The following is a 14,523-nucleotide window of genomic DNA, read 5'->3' as shown; positions in this document are numbered from 1 at the left end:
GGCTGATGCCAGGCTGGGGGTGCGGGAGCCCAGAGGACCCCGGGGGCCCTCACACGGCGGCCTGTCGGGCCGCTCCTGCCCCAGCACCCCAAGCTCCCTCGGCAGCCGCCCTCTGGGCACAGCCTGACCCCCCAGGTGGCAGCCGGCTGGGCCCGGGGCCTGCTGGGCCTCACAGGAACCCTGGGAGGCTGGCACGTTCTGGAAGGAGGGCCGCTGGGCTCGCACCATGTGCGCACACGATGCCCAGGCCGTGGCCACTGACCACGGGGGCATTGCGCCAGGCTGGCCTGTCAGGCTGCCTGAGAGAGTCCTTACCTTGATTCCGTTTAGGAGGAGCCTGGACTGGGACACTGAGGACCGCCCCGTCCAGCCTGGGGACAGCGGTGGCGAGGCTGCGGATCGACTAGCATTCATGGAGCCTGTACTCTCCATCAGCCCCGAGGTCGGCTGCATACATCCAGTAGTTCATCGCAATTACAGGATTGTCTTCATTTTACAGATGGGGAAACTGAGGCTCAGTCACGCTCCGTGGAGACAGAGGCAGGTCACTCTGCTAGCGGGCTGCTAGCTGGCGGTGGAGGGATTCACACAGGGACATCTGTGTGAAGTCTGTCACGGCCGTCCTGGGCTCTGGTGGCTAGGGAACCCCAGGCCCCTGCCCTGGGCCTGCTCCTGCTGACTCCAGGTCCCTTCTAAGGTCACAGGCCACCCTGGTGACCCTGCCTGTCTTCCTTGATCAAGTCCCACGGAGCCTGCTAAGCATACCCTCCCTGGGCAAAGCTGTCTCCCCAACCCCCCCTCCCCGGGGCCCTGGCCACAGCTGGTGGGTGGAAGGCTGGCTTCCCACCCTCCACCTCCAATGCCGGTTCACAGCTTCCTGGGGCTGCTTTTCTTTTCTTTTCTTTTCTTTCTTTTCTTTCTTTTCTTTTTTTTCTTTTCTTTTCTTTTTTTTTTTAAGATTTATTTATTTATCCATAAGAGACACAGAGAGATGCAGAGAGAGAGGCAGAGACACAGGCAGAGGGAGAAGCAGGTTCCATGCAGGGAGCCCGATGTGGGACTCGATCCCGGGTCTCCAGGATCAGGCCCAGGGCTGAAGGCGGCACTAAACCGCTGGGCCACCCGGGTTGCCCCCTGGGCTGCTTTTCGTCTGGGAAATGAGACATCCCCAAAATAGCAAGCATGAAGTGACGGAGGTTCTAGAACTGAACAGAGCTCTCATACCTCCTTCCCAGGCAGTCTGACAGAACTAGAAACCCAGGTGACAGTAACTAGGACCCCAGGATTCACAACCTGAGCCAAAGGCAGATGCTCAACCACTGAGCCACCCAGGCGTCCCTACTTCTCTAGGATTTTCAATTCCATTCTCCTCCTCATCATCATTCCCCCTCACCCCAGAGAGGCCAAAATTGAGGCACTTTCCTTTAAGATTAACTTCTGACTTGTAGAAAATGGGGATCAATTCTGGTGTTCTTAGGACTCCTTTTTTTTGCGGGCAGTCCCAGTGCAGTGTCTTACCAGAGGCCTGTTCACAGGCCCAGGCTCCTGGGTGGGGCTGCAGCCACTGACACTCAAGCCCAGTGGTCCCTGCACGGGCTGTGATGCTCGCAGGCCTAAGCTCACCTCCGCCTTAGCAGAAGCAATGTGAGTGACGCCCCACAGGCCCAACCTGTAGGGCCCCCAAGTGGGGAGGTGGTCCTCCAAGGGAGACTTGGTGAGGTCCCCATCACCTAGCTCCATGGACCTGGTCTTCCTAAGGCAGGAAAGTCACCCACATTCATAGTCTTTGACCTTAGTGTGATCAATTCCCTGACTTTATTTGACCCTGGAGGTAGGGGCTGTCCCAAGAGCCACCGGCACAGCCATATCATGAGAACACAGGAGATCAGAGTTGACTGCTTTAGTTTTCTAAGCCAAATCAAAGATCTGAAATCATACAGCGGTCTCTACCCAGCGAGGGGCGGTACGGTTACAGCTGGTTCCCAGCCACGGGCTGTGTGAGGCCTGGCAGGGTGAGAGCTGGGAGCTTCCACTTCCTCGCCTACAGAAGGGGGATGAGAATCTCTACTTTACGGAGTTGTTAAATAGACAGCATCACGTCATTCCTGGAACACAGACAGCCCTGAATTCATCTTAGCTATGATTATCCTTTAGAATCGCAAAGCTTTGGGGGCCTCGGTCATTCACTGAACAGTAGTCATGAATGCTCAGAAGATCCATGGACCAGGCCAGGTGCAAGCACCAGGGAGCTGGTGGTGGCAAGACCTTGCCCTCACCCAGGGCGTCCAGTGGGCAGACAGGTAATAAACAAAGAGCTGTGCGTGGTAGGCACTCAACAAATATTTGTTGAACAAGTTGCAAAAATAGATGTGTGGTGAGTTTATAATGGGAGCATGCAAGGTGACGGGCGGGCAAGGCTCGAGGGGCTCCCCCAGCCCAGGCCTCCCTGTGGACGTGATGCTGAAACAGAGTCTCACGGAGAAGCAAGATCTGGCCAGGTGCCTCTGAGCAACTTCAAATCAGCATTTCCTAAGAGCTTAGTTGAGCTAGATCATTACTGTTGGTTGAGAGGATAAATCATTTCAAGTGTTCAAGGTTCGGGCCCAGATTGGGCCCAGAGATTACTTTTCTAGGTCTGGCAAATTTCCATTCTCTCGCCAGTAACATTTTTTTTTTAAAGATTTTATTTATTTGACAGAGAGAGAGAGAACACAGGCAAGGGGAATGACAGGAAGAGAGAGAGGGAGAAGCAGGCTCCCGGCTGAGCAGAGAGCCCTGGCCATCCCCGGGCCCCCGGCATCATGACCTGAGCCAAAGGCAGATACTTAACCGACTGAGCCACCCAGGGCTGCTCACCAGTAACTTTTAGCGGAAAGAAGCTACGGGGCAGGGTTCTTCCCTTCTCGCTCCTTCCCTGCGCCCGGCTCTGCCCCTCACTGGGGAATGAATGCCAACAATGCGGATGCAGTCGGGAACAGTCAGGCGTCTTCTTGAAGGCTAGCTTTGCACAAACTCCCTGACACTCACACGTTTGAATTATTCCACGTCACCTACGAAGCTAGGAGTGATCGGAGGTACAAAAGTCTACAGCCAAGAGCTGCCTTCGTTGAGTAAGATGTCGTGTGGAGTCTCCAACAACCCCATGCGAGAGGCCCTGCTGTTACCAGCCCGACCTGATGCAGAGAAAAGTTAAGTACCTTGCCTAAATCCACACGGTCAGCAAATGGCGAGCCTGGGATCCAAAACCCACATCTGGCCCCAGAGTGCTGGGGCTTCACTCTTGAGCTGTTGGCTAGTGTGGCCCTAAGGAATTTCCTTCCCTCACCTCGGAGTTCAAGTCTTCCATCAAGACAGGGACATTTCCCTACAGAGATGAGGCTCATGGAGTCTCATTGTACTGATGGATCAGAGCAGTCCCCAGAGGAGACTGTAAAGACTGTAAAGAGCCCTCTCTTGTACGAAACCATGAGCGCGAGCAGCTGATCTCTGCCCTGGTGCTCCAGATGCTGGGTCAGCCACAGCCAGCAGAAACAAGCCTGAAAGAAGCATCCAGAAGTGTCAGAGGCATATTAAGGGCTGGATCAGATGGGCTGCTTTCTGGGCCCTGATCTATACGGAGCTCAAAGCAGCACTGAGATGAGCATGGGACCAGTTAACCCAGATTTCTACACATGTCTTTTCTCATAACTGTGATGTGAAAGTTGGTCGAGCTTCTGCCAAAGAAATCAAAGCCACTTAGGAGGAATAAAATGTTTATTTGTCCCCGGCCTACTGATCTGTATTGAAGTCTTCCCACTGCTGCTTGGTGCCACATTGCTTAGATCACCACCCCTGTGACTGAGTCACATGAAGTGGGCAGTGCCTTCTAGACGTGCTGTTTACTGGTAATAAGTGATTTATCATCTCGATTTAAGACACTTTCACGTATCTCCTGTAGCGAGCTGTGTTGGTTGCATATTGCTTTAGCTAAGGGAAGGCGACACTGCTGTACCAAAGACATCCAATAATGATGTAGGACAAGGGTCAGTAAACTTGTTCTCTAAGGGCTCAAAGAGTAAATATTTTAGGTGTTGTGGGTCATACAGTCTCTGTCGCAACTACTCAACTCCGCCACTGTAGGGTGGAAGCCACCACTGCACGATATGTAAATGAATGAGCGTGGATGTGTTCCAATAAAACTTTATTGGAAAAAAATAGGCAGTGAGCCACAGTTTGCTCACCCGTACTGCACCTTAAAAATGATAGCAAATTTTTTTCTATTGCATGTAATAGTGGTGATGTGAGTGGTCTCAGTTTTAAGGGCAATTATTTAAGAACCCAGATTCCTGGAGCACCTCAGTGGTTGAGCATCTGCCTTTGGTCCAGGGCGTGATCCTGGGGTCTTGGGATCGAATCCCTCATTGGGCTCCCCACAGGGAGCCTGCTTCTTCATCTGCCTGTGTCTCTGCTTCTCTCTCTGTGTCTCTCATAAATAAATAAATAAAATCTTAAAAAAAAAAAAAAAAGAAAGAACCCAGATTCCTTCTGTTGAGTTGTTTTACCATCCCCCAGAAACTATGTCTTCCTCTGCATGGTTGATGCTGTGGGACAAAGTAAAAACATGGAGGAGGCAGGCTTACTGCCTTCAGGCTTTGGTCTAGATGCACATCAAGACCTTCTATTCCTGTTCCACTGACTAGTACTTAGTCCTGAGCCACACGTAATGGCAAAGGAGGCTGGGAAATGTATCTGGTCATGTGTCCAGGAAAAAGGGACAAGGAATGTTGGAAGATGGCCAGCAGCCTCAGTCACACCCATCGGCCTTTATTTTTCCTTTCCTTTCTGCCTCCACCCTTCCAGGTAATCCCACTCTCCTCCTTCCTCCCCAACACCCCCTCCCTCATCTGGTTTCAGGGAAGTGGACTCCACCCCTCCGGTGGAGGCTGGCCTGACTGGTCTAAGATAACCCCAAGCCTTTTGTCACAGTGATGAGGTCAAGAACTAAGCCTAAGCCAATCATTGCAGAGCATTTTTCCTGGCCATAAGGATGATTTTTTTTTTTTAAGATTTCATTTATTTATTTGAGAGAGCTAGAGAGAGCATGAGCAGGGGGGAGAGGCAGAGGGAGAGGAAGAAGCAGACTCTCTGCTGAGCAGGGGGCATGACATGGGGCCCCCTGATTAGGACCTGAGCTGAAAGCAGACGCCTGACCCACTGAGCCACCCAGGAGCCCCCAGGGATGACTTAGGACTCAGAGACCGTGACCCTAATCAGAGGGTTGATTTGTTAGGGCACCTGAATAAGAAGCATCCTTTCCTTTAAAAGACAGCCCCTCTCTTCCAAGTGGTGGGAATCTTGAGGCCGCTGTCGCTATTTTTTTTTTTTTTATTTTTAATTGTGGTAAAACACAACACTAAAATAAATCTAATAAAATAAATAAATTTTAAATAAATTTGTTAAATAAGTAAAATAAAACTTAACATCTCAACCATTTTTATGCGTACAGGTCAGTGACCTTAAGTACATTCACATTGTTATGCAACCATCACCACCCTTCATCTCCAGAGCTTTTTTTCATCTTCTCGGACTGAAACTCTGACCCCCATTAAATAATTGCTGCCCCCACCTCACCGCCCCAGCCCAGCCCTTGGCAACCGCCGCTCTATTTTTTTGTCTCTGAATTTCCCTAGTCCAGTTTCCTCAGGTAAGTGGAATCACGCAGTATTTGTCATTCAGTGACTGGCTTATTTCATTTACGGTGTCTCCAGGCTTCATCCCTGCTGTAGCATGTGTTCAGATTTCCTTCTTTTATGTGGCTGAATAACATTCCACTGTTCTGTACGTTCACCATGTTGTTTATCCATTTATCTCTTGATGGACCTGGGCTGCTTCCAGCTGCTGGCCACTTACTCACTGCAGCCGTTTTACTCCAAGACGAACCAGCTCGACCCTGAAGCCCAGGCGTGGGGGAAAACCCAGTGAAAGGGATTTGGTGAAATGGAGTGGAGAGACTGGATCCAGCTGATCCTGAAGCTTGCCTACGACATCTGGATCAGCAGATCTGGGAAATGATGGATTTTGTCATCGTTGAAGTGAATTTGGGGTTTCTTATGGCCATAAGTCACCTCAGTGATGCATCTCCCAAGAAGCTGTCTGGTTTCATAACTGCAGAGGAAAACAAGAAGGAGCAGAACCACAGAAAAGTGGGAAATATTTTGCTGACACAAATGCCGGGGAAAAGTTTTAAAGCACGTTTTGAAGATGATTTTGTAACTCAATCTATGCTCGCTACTTCTCTCCTGGTGCGTGTGAGTCACCAAGGCTACGAGTGATGGAAAGACTGAAAAGAAAGACAAATTCAATTAGATTAAAATGTTTGGTTACAGCTAGTATATGTCACAAATCCCTTCTTTTGACCTTTACAGAAAGACTTTTTTTTTTTAAGTTTGTATTTCTTTATTTGCCAGAGAGAGAGAGAGAGAGAGAGAGAGCAAGCAGGGGGAGCAGCAGAGGGAGAGGGAGAAGCAGGCTCTCCACCGAGCAGGGAGCCCAACGTCAGGCTTGATCCCAGGACCCTGAGATGATGACTCCAGCTGAAGGCAGACGCTTATCCAACTGAGCCACCCAGGTACCTCTAAAGAGAGACTTTTATTGAAAAGAAAAATGAAGCTTTCTTAAACTCTGGCTAAATGAATATCATGTGGATATTTAGAGAAGGGGAACCAAGTTCTGAGCCTACCCAGGGGCTCTCACACGGGCCCATCTGCCTCAACTGTGGAGGAAGGTGGAGGGTTGGGGCCTGTAGGTCGCCTCTGAGTGGAGGCACCATTTGGAGGAAATGTCCTTAACTCGTTGGCAGCCCAGGGGTCTTTCCCAGTTAAGTGACTCTGAAAATCTAACTTCTCTGGGCCTCTGTTTCCTCGTCTATAAAATGGGTTTACTGCTTTTCCTATCTACCCCACAGGGTGGATAGTGAAACTGAGAAGCGCTATGCAGATTTAAGATTCCTGGAGGGAAAATATTAACCCATCTTGTGTACGAAGTTCAGCAGCCTTAGGGTGGGGTGGTAATCCCTCTTGCAAACAGCCGGGCCTGCCCTTTAGACTAGTTTGGAAGCCCAGCTGCCTGAATGCCTATGGAAGCAGCTGATGATTGCATGTGTCTGTCAGGGAAGAGATGGGCCCCTCTTCTCAGATTCCCCTCCCATGCTGGTGAACCCTGACCCTGGGGCTGGCCACACTCACCTACGTGGTCCAGTCGGAGCATCTGCAACTATCCCGGGGGATGCTGTCCTCATCTGGGAAACCTGGGAAAATACAATAAATAAATTTTAAATAAATTTGTTAAATAAGTAAAATAAAAGTAACCGAGGCTCAGAGGACTACACACCCAGTGTCACACAGCTCTTGAGCGACATAGAACAGATTGGAATCAAGAACCTGTCTCGGGGGATCCCTGGGTGGCGCAGCGGTTTAGCGCCTGCCTTTGGCCCAGGGCGTGATCCTGGAGACCCGGGATCGAATCCCACGTCAGGCTCCCAGTGCACGGAGCCTACTTCTTCCTCTGCCTGTGTCTCTGCCTCTCTCTCTCTCTCTGTGTGACTATCATAAATAAATAAATAAAAAAAAAAGAACCTTGGAGCTTTCCCTGCTATTCCTTTATTCCGCACTGCCTTTGTCTCCAAACCCCAGACCCCTTCTCCTGCCATGTCCCTAGGTCTTGGGGGGTTCCCTCCTTCTGCCTGCCAGTCTGTGGGCCTGGGCATTTTGGGGAGGGGGGAATGGAGACCTCCAGGAGGAGAGCAGATTCCCATGAGTGGAGAGACAGGGGTTCCAGGGACATGTGTCATCTCATGAGGCCCTGGCTCTGTGCTTGGTGCTCCGCTCTCTTGCCTGCCTTTTGAGCTGCCTGTAGGAATAGACGCAGACACTAAAGAGGTTGGATTGTGATGGCTTTTCAGTAAAATAATTCTCCATTTATTGGTTCCAAAGAAAGAGGACTCCCCTGGAAGGTAAGAATGTGTATGTGGGTGGGAAGGGAGAGCCAGAGGTGCAAGCTGCCTACTTTCTTGGGGTGCGGGGACTTAATGGAGCCCTGGGTCTGAGGGCAGGGATGCTACCTCGATCACCTTGGTGTCCAAAGCTTGTCAGATATCTGGCGCACAGCACATGCTCAGGACGTGTTTGTTACAGGGGTGAACAAATGATGGTGTTGTGAATGACCGCCCCATCCTGCCTCTCCTCCTGTGCCCTCCACAAGGCACCTGCCAGCTTATACCCGCCCCTCCTCAGACACCCCCCATCTCCCTCTAATGTCCTCCCACTGCCCACCTGACCTGCCTGAGTGCATCGCCCCTTCCGGCCCCACCTGTGTGTCATTTCCTCTCCCTGGTGGCCCATCCCATGAAAAATGTCGCTTAGCTGCCTATATCCAGATAACTCTCCTTTCTGGCCTCAGCTCTGCTGTCCCCTACCCAGCCACTTGACTAGGTGGGGCAATTTGGCTCCACCTTTGTCCTCCTTGCAAAAAATAGTAACTCTCTTGAATTCATGTCCTTCATTCAAGGTGGCCCCTGGAGAGAGACTTTGGTGGTCAGCTGTCCAGAAGAGCAGGAATGAAAGGCACTGCCTGTGCAGTGACCCCTGGGCCTTGCCCAAGCAGAGGTGCCATGTGTCCGCTCTGGTGGTCTGCAAGAGGGAGCTAGCTGTCAGGCACTCCGATCTCTTGGGTGGGAGATCCGAGTGAGAGGGTGCCAAAGAGCTGCTTGGAAGGTAGGGCTCTGTGAGCCTCTGTGACAACTCTAGCTCCTGCCCTTCTGACTGGCCACTCCCCTGGCTTTCTGTAAAGTTCTCTGAAAGTGCCAGAGATGCCTCCTATTTGTCCCCAACCAGTCCCCTCTGCACAGTTGGCCACAGCCCCCTTCCCACTGCTACCCCCTCCAGGGCTTTCCCCTGAGCTGCTCCTGTCACCTTCTGATGGTCCCAGCCCCTCCTGCGTCCATCCTTTCCAGGTTTGGATCCCGTCCAGCAGACCTTGAGCTCTCCCTGGGTCTCCCTCCCACCTTCATTCCTAAAGTACTTCACCTCTTTCACATGCGTTTCCTCACTGAGGCTTCACCAAATCCTCAAAACCACCTGGTGATATTGTTAGTGTCTTACATAAGAAGCAGGAACCCGCTCAGACCAGCTCCTGTAGGAGGAAGAGGTTGTTGGAAAGATTCATCTCAGAGTCCCAGACAAAAATGCAGCACAACTGGATGACTTGTGAACATTCTAGAGGGGACTGTGAGCACGGCCGCAGGGGCTGATCTTTGCTATGGGGTCGGGGGCCCCACCTCGCCTCCTTGCTGCCCTGTGTGTGCCTATGAATTTGCTTCCTTGTGCAGCGGTGGTTGCACTCCGGACCCAGGGGAGCGAGTTCTCAGGCTGCTCTCCATTATCAATCTTTCAAGATTTTGAAGTCAGAGTGTAATAGAATAAATTCTCCCCCACAGATGTCCACACCCCACCCAGTGATTCCACTCCTAGGCGTGGATCCAAGAGAAGGGAAAACAGATGTCCATGCAGAAACTTGCAAACAAATGTTTATAGCAGCCTTACCCATAAGAGCCACAGATGGGAACAACCCAAAAGCCCATCAGTGACTGAATGGATAAACAAAATGTGGTCTCTCCATACAATGGAATAGTACTCAGCGAATTAAAAGGAATGAAGTACTGACACCAGCTACAGCCTGGATGAACCTTGAAACCATTATGGTCAGTGATATTAGACACAAAAGACCATGTACTGCATGAATATCATTGATATGAAATGTCTAGAGTAGGAAAATTCTAGAGAGACAGAAAGTAGATCAACAGTTGCTTGGGGCAGGGGGCAGGCATGAGGGAATTTAGAGGAGTAAGAGCCAAAGGGTATGAAGTTTCTCCTTTAAAAAAAAAAAGATTTTATTCATTTGAGAGAGAGAGGAAGCATGGAGGAGAAGAGCAGAGGGAGAAGGAGACTCCCTCCTGAGCTGAGAGCCCAATGTGGGGCTCGATCCCAGGACCTGGAGATCAAGACCTGAGTCCAAGGCAGAGGCTTAATCATCTGAGCTACCCAGGCACCCCTGAAGTTTCTTCTTGAGGTGATGGAATGTCCCAGAATTCACCGTGGGAATGGTTGTACGACTGGGTGAATATACTAAAAACCATTGAACCTTTTAAACAGGTGAACTGGGATCCCTGGGTGGCGCAGCGGTTTGGCGCCTACCTTTCGCCCAGGGCACGATCCTGGAGACCCGGGATCGAATCCCACGTTGGGCTCCCGGGGCATGGAGCCTGCTTCTCCCTCTGCCTATGTCTCTGCCTCTTTCTCTCTCTATGTGACTATCATAAATAAATAAAAATTAAAAAAAATAAAATAAAATAAACAGGTGAACTGTATGCTCTGAATTGTGTCTAAATTTGTCAAACAAACAGAAAGGATGTGTGCAAGAAGGATGGTAGACGAGTCTGGGTTACCCAGGTGGGTTTAACGTAATGGCAAGCGTCCTTATAGGAGAGAGACGGGAGAGAGTGAGAGACAGCGACAGAGGGGGAGAAAAACAGAGAGAGAAGAGATTTGAAGATACTACGGCTTTGAACTTGGGAAAAGGGCCGTGAGCCCAGGAACGGAGGCAGCCTCTCTGAAGCTGGAAAAGATAAGGAAACAGATTCTCCCCTAGAGCCTCCAGAAGGAGGTAGCCCTGCTGACTCCTTGATTTTAGCGCAGTGAAAGCCATTTCAGACTTCTGATCTTCAGAACTGCAAGATAATAATGTGTTATTTTAAGCTGCCAAGTTCGTGGCAAATTGTCGCAGTCGGAAATGAAAGTAAAACAGAAAGTTACAGAGACAAGGTCAAGCGCTGGTGGGTTTTGGAGCTAGGACATCAAGTTGGGCCAGTAAATGTAGAGAAAGCAACATTGCCTACTCCAGGAAGCCTTCCTGACCTCCCCCTCCCAACTTAAACTATTGCAGAGGTCTCCTCTGGGACCCTACACCACCAGAGCCACCACTATTACTGCCTGGCAGCCCTTGATTACCTGTCAGTTTCCCTGAGTCCCATGGAGACCTCCCCAGAAGGCAGGATCTTTAAGATGCATTGTTGCATCTCCAGTGTCTGCCACATTGTAAGTGTTCAAGTGTTTTGTTTTTTTTTTTTTTTTTTTGTAAGATTTTATTTATTTATTCATGAGAGACACACAGAGAGAGGCAGAGACATAGGCAGAGGGAGAAGCAGGCTCCATGCAGGGAGCCCGACGTGGGACTCGATCCCGGGGCTCCAGGATCACGCCCTGGGCCAAAGGCAGGCGCTAAACCACTGAGCCACCCAGGGATCCCCAGTGTTCAAGTGTTTGATGACCAAATGACTAAGGCCCCGGAAGCTTAGAGATTCTGAAGAATAACAATAATACCCGGTGTTCATTGCGTGCTTGCTGCGCCAAGTGCTTTCTGTTCATTTACTTACTTAATCCTCAAATCAATCCAATGAGCCAAGCGCCACTACGATCTCCATTACACAGAAGAGAGAAAAGACGTTCAGGGAAGGTAAGTATCAGGCCCAGCCTGCCACAGGTCTGCCCAGCGCCGGGTCTATGCTCTAGACTTGTGCTATGCTCCACGTGGTTACTCGTATTTAAATTCATTGCAATTAAGTAAAATGTAAAATTGCGTTCCTTGGTCACACTTGGTTAACATTTCAAGCTCCCAACAGACACCCATGGCCAGTGGTTTCCATACTAAGCAGCACACATGTAGAACATGTCATGATCACAGAAAGTTCTATGGCACAGCATTGCTCTAAACTGCCAAGCTGCAGCCTGTCACTCTATCAAATAAAATATGGCATTTCAAATCCTTGATTGCCTCGAAAGAAATGAAAGCAGACTTGACGCTTCATCTTTCCAAGACAGGAGTATGGAAAAGCTTGTGTCTCCTGGGTCTCGTGAGAGGTGGGGCGTCTTACTGGAATGTGCAGGGTAGATACAGGGTAACTCTCCCCCTTACCTGAATAGATCTGATAAACACGGCGACGCCCACGGGGAGGGTTGTGTGGCTGGATTACAGCGAGGCCTCTTCCAGCTGACAGCTCTGTCCTTTAGAGGCCCTGCGAGGGTGGCCCTGGGCCTCATTCTTCTCTCCTCTGATAAAGCAGGCCTCAAACATACCCTGTGTCTGCACAGATCCCATATCCTTGTGTTGTAGCCAGCCTACTAGAAGCTTCCAGAAGCACAGCATAAAGGAATACCACCACCACCACCACCACCACCACCACCAACAACAACAACAACAACAATAATAATAAAAACATTTTAGGGAGTGCCTCCCGTATACCAGGCACTGCTAAGAGCTGGCTTGTAGGCATCATCTTAGTTAATCCTTGCAGGTAGATATTTATCCTCAATTCACAGATGACAGCTGAGACCTGGCAAAGCCAAGGTCACACACAGGAAGTGACAGAGCTGAAACATGAACTCTAAAATGTCTGAGAAGAGAAGACGTCTTGTGTGACGTCTACACAGTCTGGGAAGTCTGTCCCCTAGATAGTTTCCCCTGGAAACTTCGCAAGAGGGAAGTGAGGGGAAGAGCCAGGGCTTAGCAAGCGTGCTGCCAGCCCTGAGTGTTCTCCAGCCAGATGCAGGCCTGTGGCCTTGGCTGCTTTCCCCCTGCGGAGGGAGCTGAGCTGTTGGGGGCTGAGTGAGCCGCCAGCAGAGATCGGCCCACTTGCCCAGCAGCAGACATGGGGGTGCTCCTAGGATCCGGGCCCCAGATGGCCGTCCACCCTCACTGTCTTCTCCAGAGGCCAGGACACACGAGTCCACCTGCGGGGGAGGGATAGAGAGGTTTCAGGGGACACCCCCCACCCCTCACTGACCCACTCTGACCAGAGGCTCTGCAGCAGGAGGGGAAAATCTCAGGATAGCAACACGGCCTGTGGTTTCTTGGGGGAAACCACAGAAGATTCAGCTTGGGATGGCAAAACCCACAATCCCCACCACACCGGGTGTGGCCCAGGAGCACCTTGGCTGCCAGTACCTGGATCGGCACAAGACTCCACTGGCGGCATCTTCTTGTGGCCAGCAGCTGTCTGTCTGTCCGTAGCTCCTGGAAGGGCTGGCGGTGCTGCTGGCCCTGGGGAGGGGACCATTAGGGCGAGGGCGAGGGGGGGATACCGGGAAAGAAAGTTTCTCCTTGTGCCCGCAGCATACTCCCAGCATGATGCAGAGACATGGTTTCTTGGCCCGAAGAAGGTCCCAATCTGACCCAAGAGGCATGCCCCTTCCCTCAGGCCTCCCGATCTTTAGAAAGATCCTGAGCTCAAGCTCTGCTCCCATGAGGGAGACAGGGTACCTCCAGATGGAAGCAGAATTGAGAGGGAATCCAGGGGTCCTTTCTCAGACCTCACCTCCTTTGCAATTTCTGCCAGTGGGTCTCACCTCCCAAAGCAAACGTCTGGGCAGAGCGAGGCCCAGTCCCGAGGCCGGTAACGAGCCCTGGGTGCTTCGGCCTGTTGGAAGGCAAGGAAGGTGCAGCTATTTTCTGCATGACCTCGATTTCACTCGAATTGATCACCGTAATCTAACTTTACAACATGTCAACACTCTCCTCCCCAAGACTCCTTACCCTCTGGCTGGGAACCCCGAATCCACTCTTCCGCAAGCAAACGCTGATGTACTTTCCGTCTTGGTCTGGATATTTCATATAAGTGGCCTCACACAGGGGCCCCTGGGGGGCTCAGTGGTTGAGCGTCTGCCTTTGGCCCAGGGAGTGATCATGGCCCACATCAGGCTCCCTGCAGGAGGCCTGCTTCTCCCTCTGCCTGTGTCTCTGCCTCTCTCTCTTTAATATAAAATCTTAAAAAAAAAAAAAATAAGTGGACTCACACAATATGTAACCTTCTTCCGTGTCTTGGCTTCTTTCACTTGGCACAATGCTTTCAAGGTTCATCCATGTGCTAGCACGGGTCAGTACTTCATGCCTTTTTCTGGCTGAATAATAGTCCACTGTATACATCACATTTTGTTTATCCACTCCTCTGTGGGTGCGCATTGGGGCTGATTCCACCTTTGAGCTATTATGAATGATGCTGCCATGGACATTTGTGTGCAAGTTTTTATTTAGACCTTTGTTTTCACTTCCCTCAGGAAGGAGTTCTGCTCTAAAGGGGGAAAGATTATGGTGGTAGCAGGTTGGAGAAGTGGGACCAAGAAGGGTTTAAACCAAAGAAAAATCTATTTTTAAAGATTTTATTTATTTATTCATGAGAGACATAGGAGGCAGAGACATAGGTGGAGAGAGAAGCAGGCTCCCTGAGGGGAGCCCAATGTGGGACTCGATCCAGGGACCATGACCTGAGCCAAAGGTACATGCTCAACCACTGAGCCACCCAGGTGCCCTCCCCCCCAGATTTTAAGATAGGAGGGAGTGAATCCTGCAGAGAGGGGGAAATACTGCTAGAGAGGAAGGGTGGAGCCTGTCTGGAACCCCATCCTCAGAAGGCGAGAGAGGTGGGCCCTGGTGCGT

General features: G+C 50.8%; 1 long non-coding RNA gene across 1 annotated transcript; it reads right to left on the bottom strand.

The window, feature by feature from the left end:
* Window positions 1-5,481: 5,481 nt before the first annotated feature.
* On the bottom strand, window positions 5,482-13,625 carry LOC106559001. The gene is made up of 5 exons (XR_005361587.1): window positions 13,036-13,625; window positions 12,007-12,821; window positions 9,063-9,168; window positions 7,224-7,285; window positions 5,482-6,319 (listed from the first exon to the last, which is right to left on the bottom strand). It is a non-coding gene; the product is annotated as an uncharacterized LOC106559001 (long non-coding RNA).
* Window positions 13,626-14,523: the final 898 nt, after the last annotated feature.

The sequence above is a fragment of the Canis lupus genome, chromosome 7 (genome assembly GCF_011100685.1).
Source record: "Canis lupus familiaris isolate Mischka breed German Shepherd chromosome 7, alternate assembly UU_Cfam_GSD_1.0, whole genome shotgun sequence".
NCBI lineage: Eukaryota > Metazoa > Chordata > Mammalia > Carnivora > Canidae > Canis > Canis lupus.
Note: the sequence above shows the minus strand (reverse complement) of the source record. Positions and strands in the feature narration are given on the sequence as shown.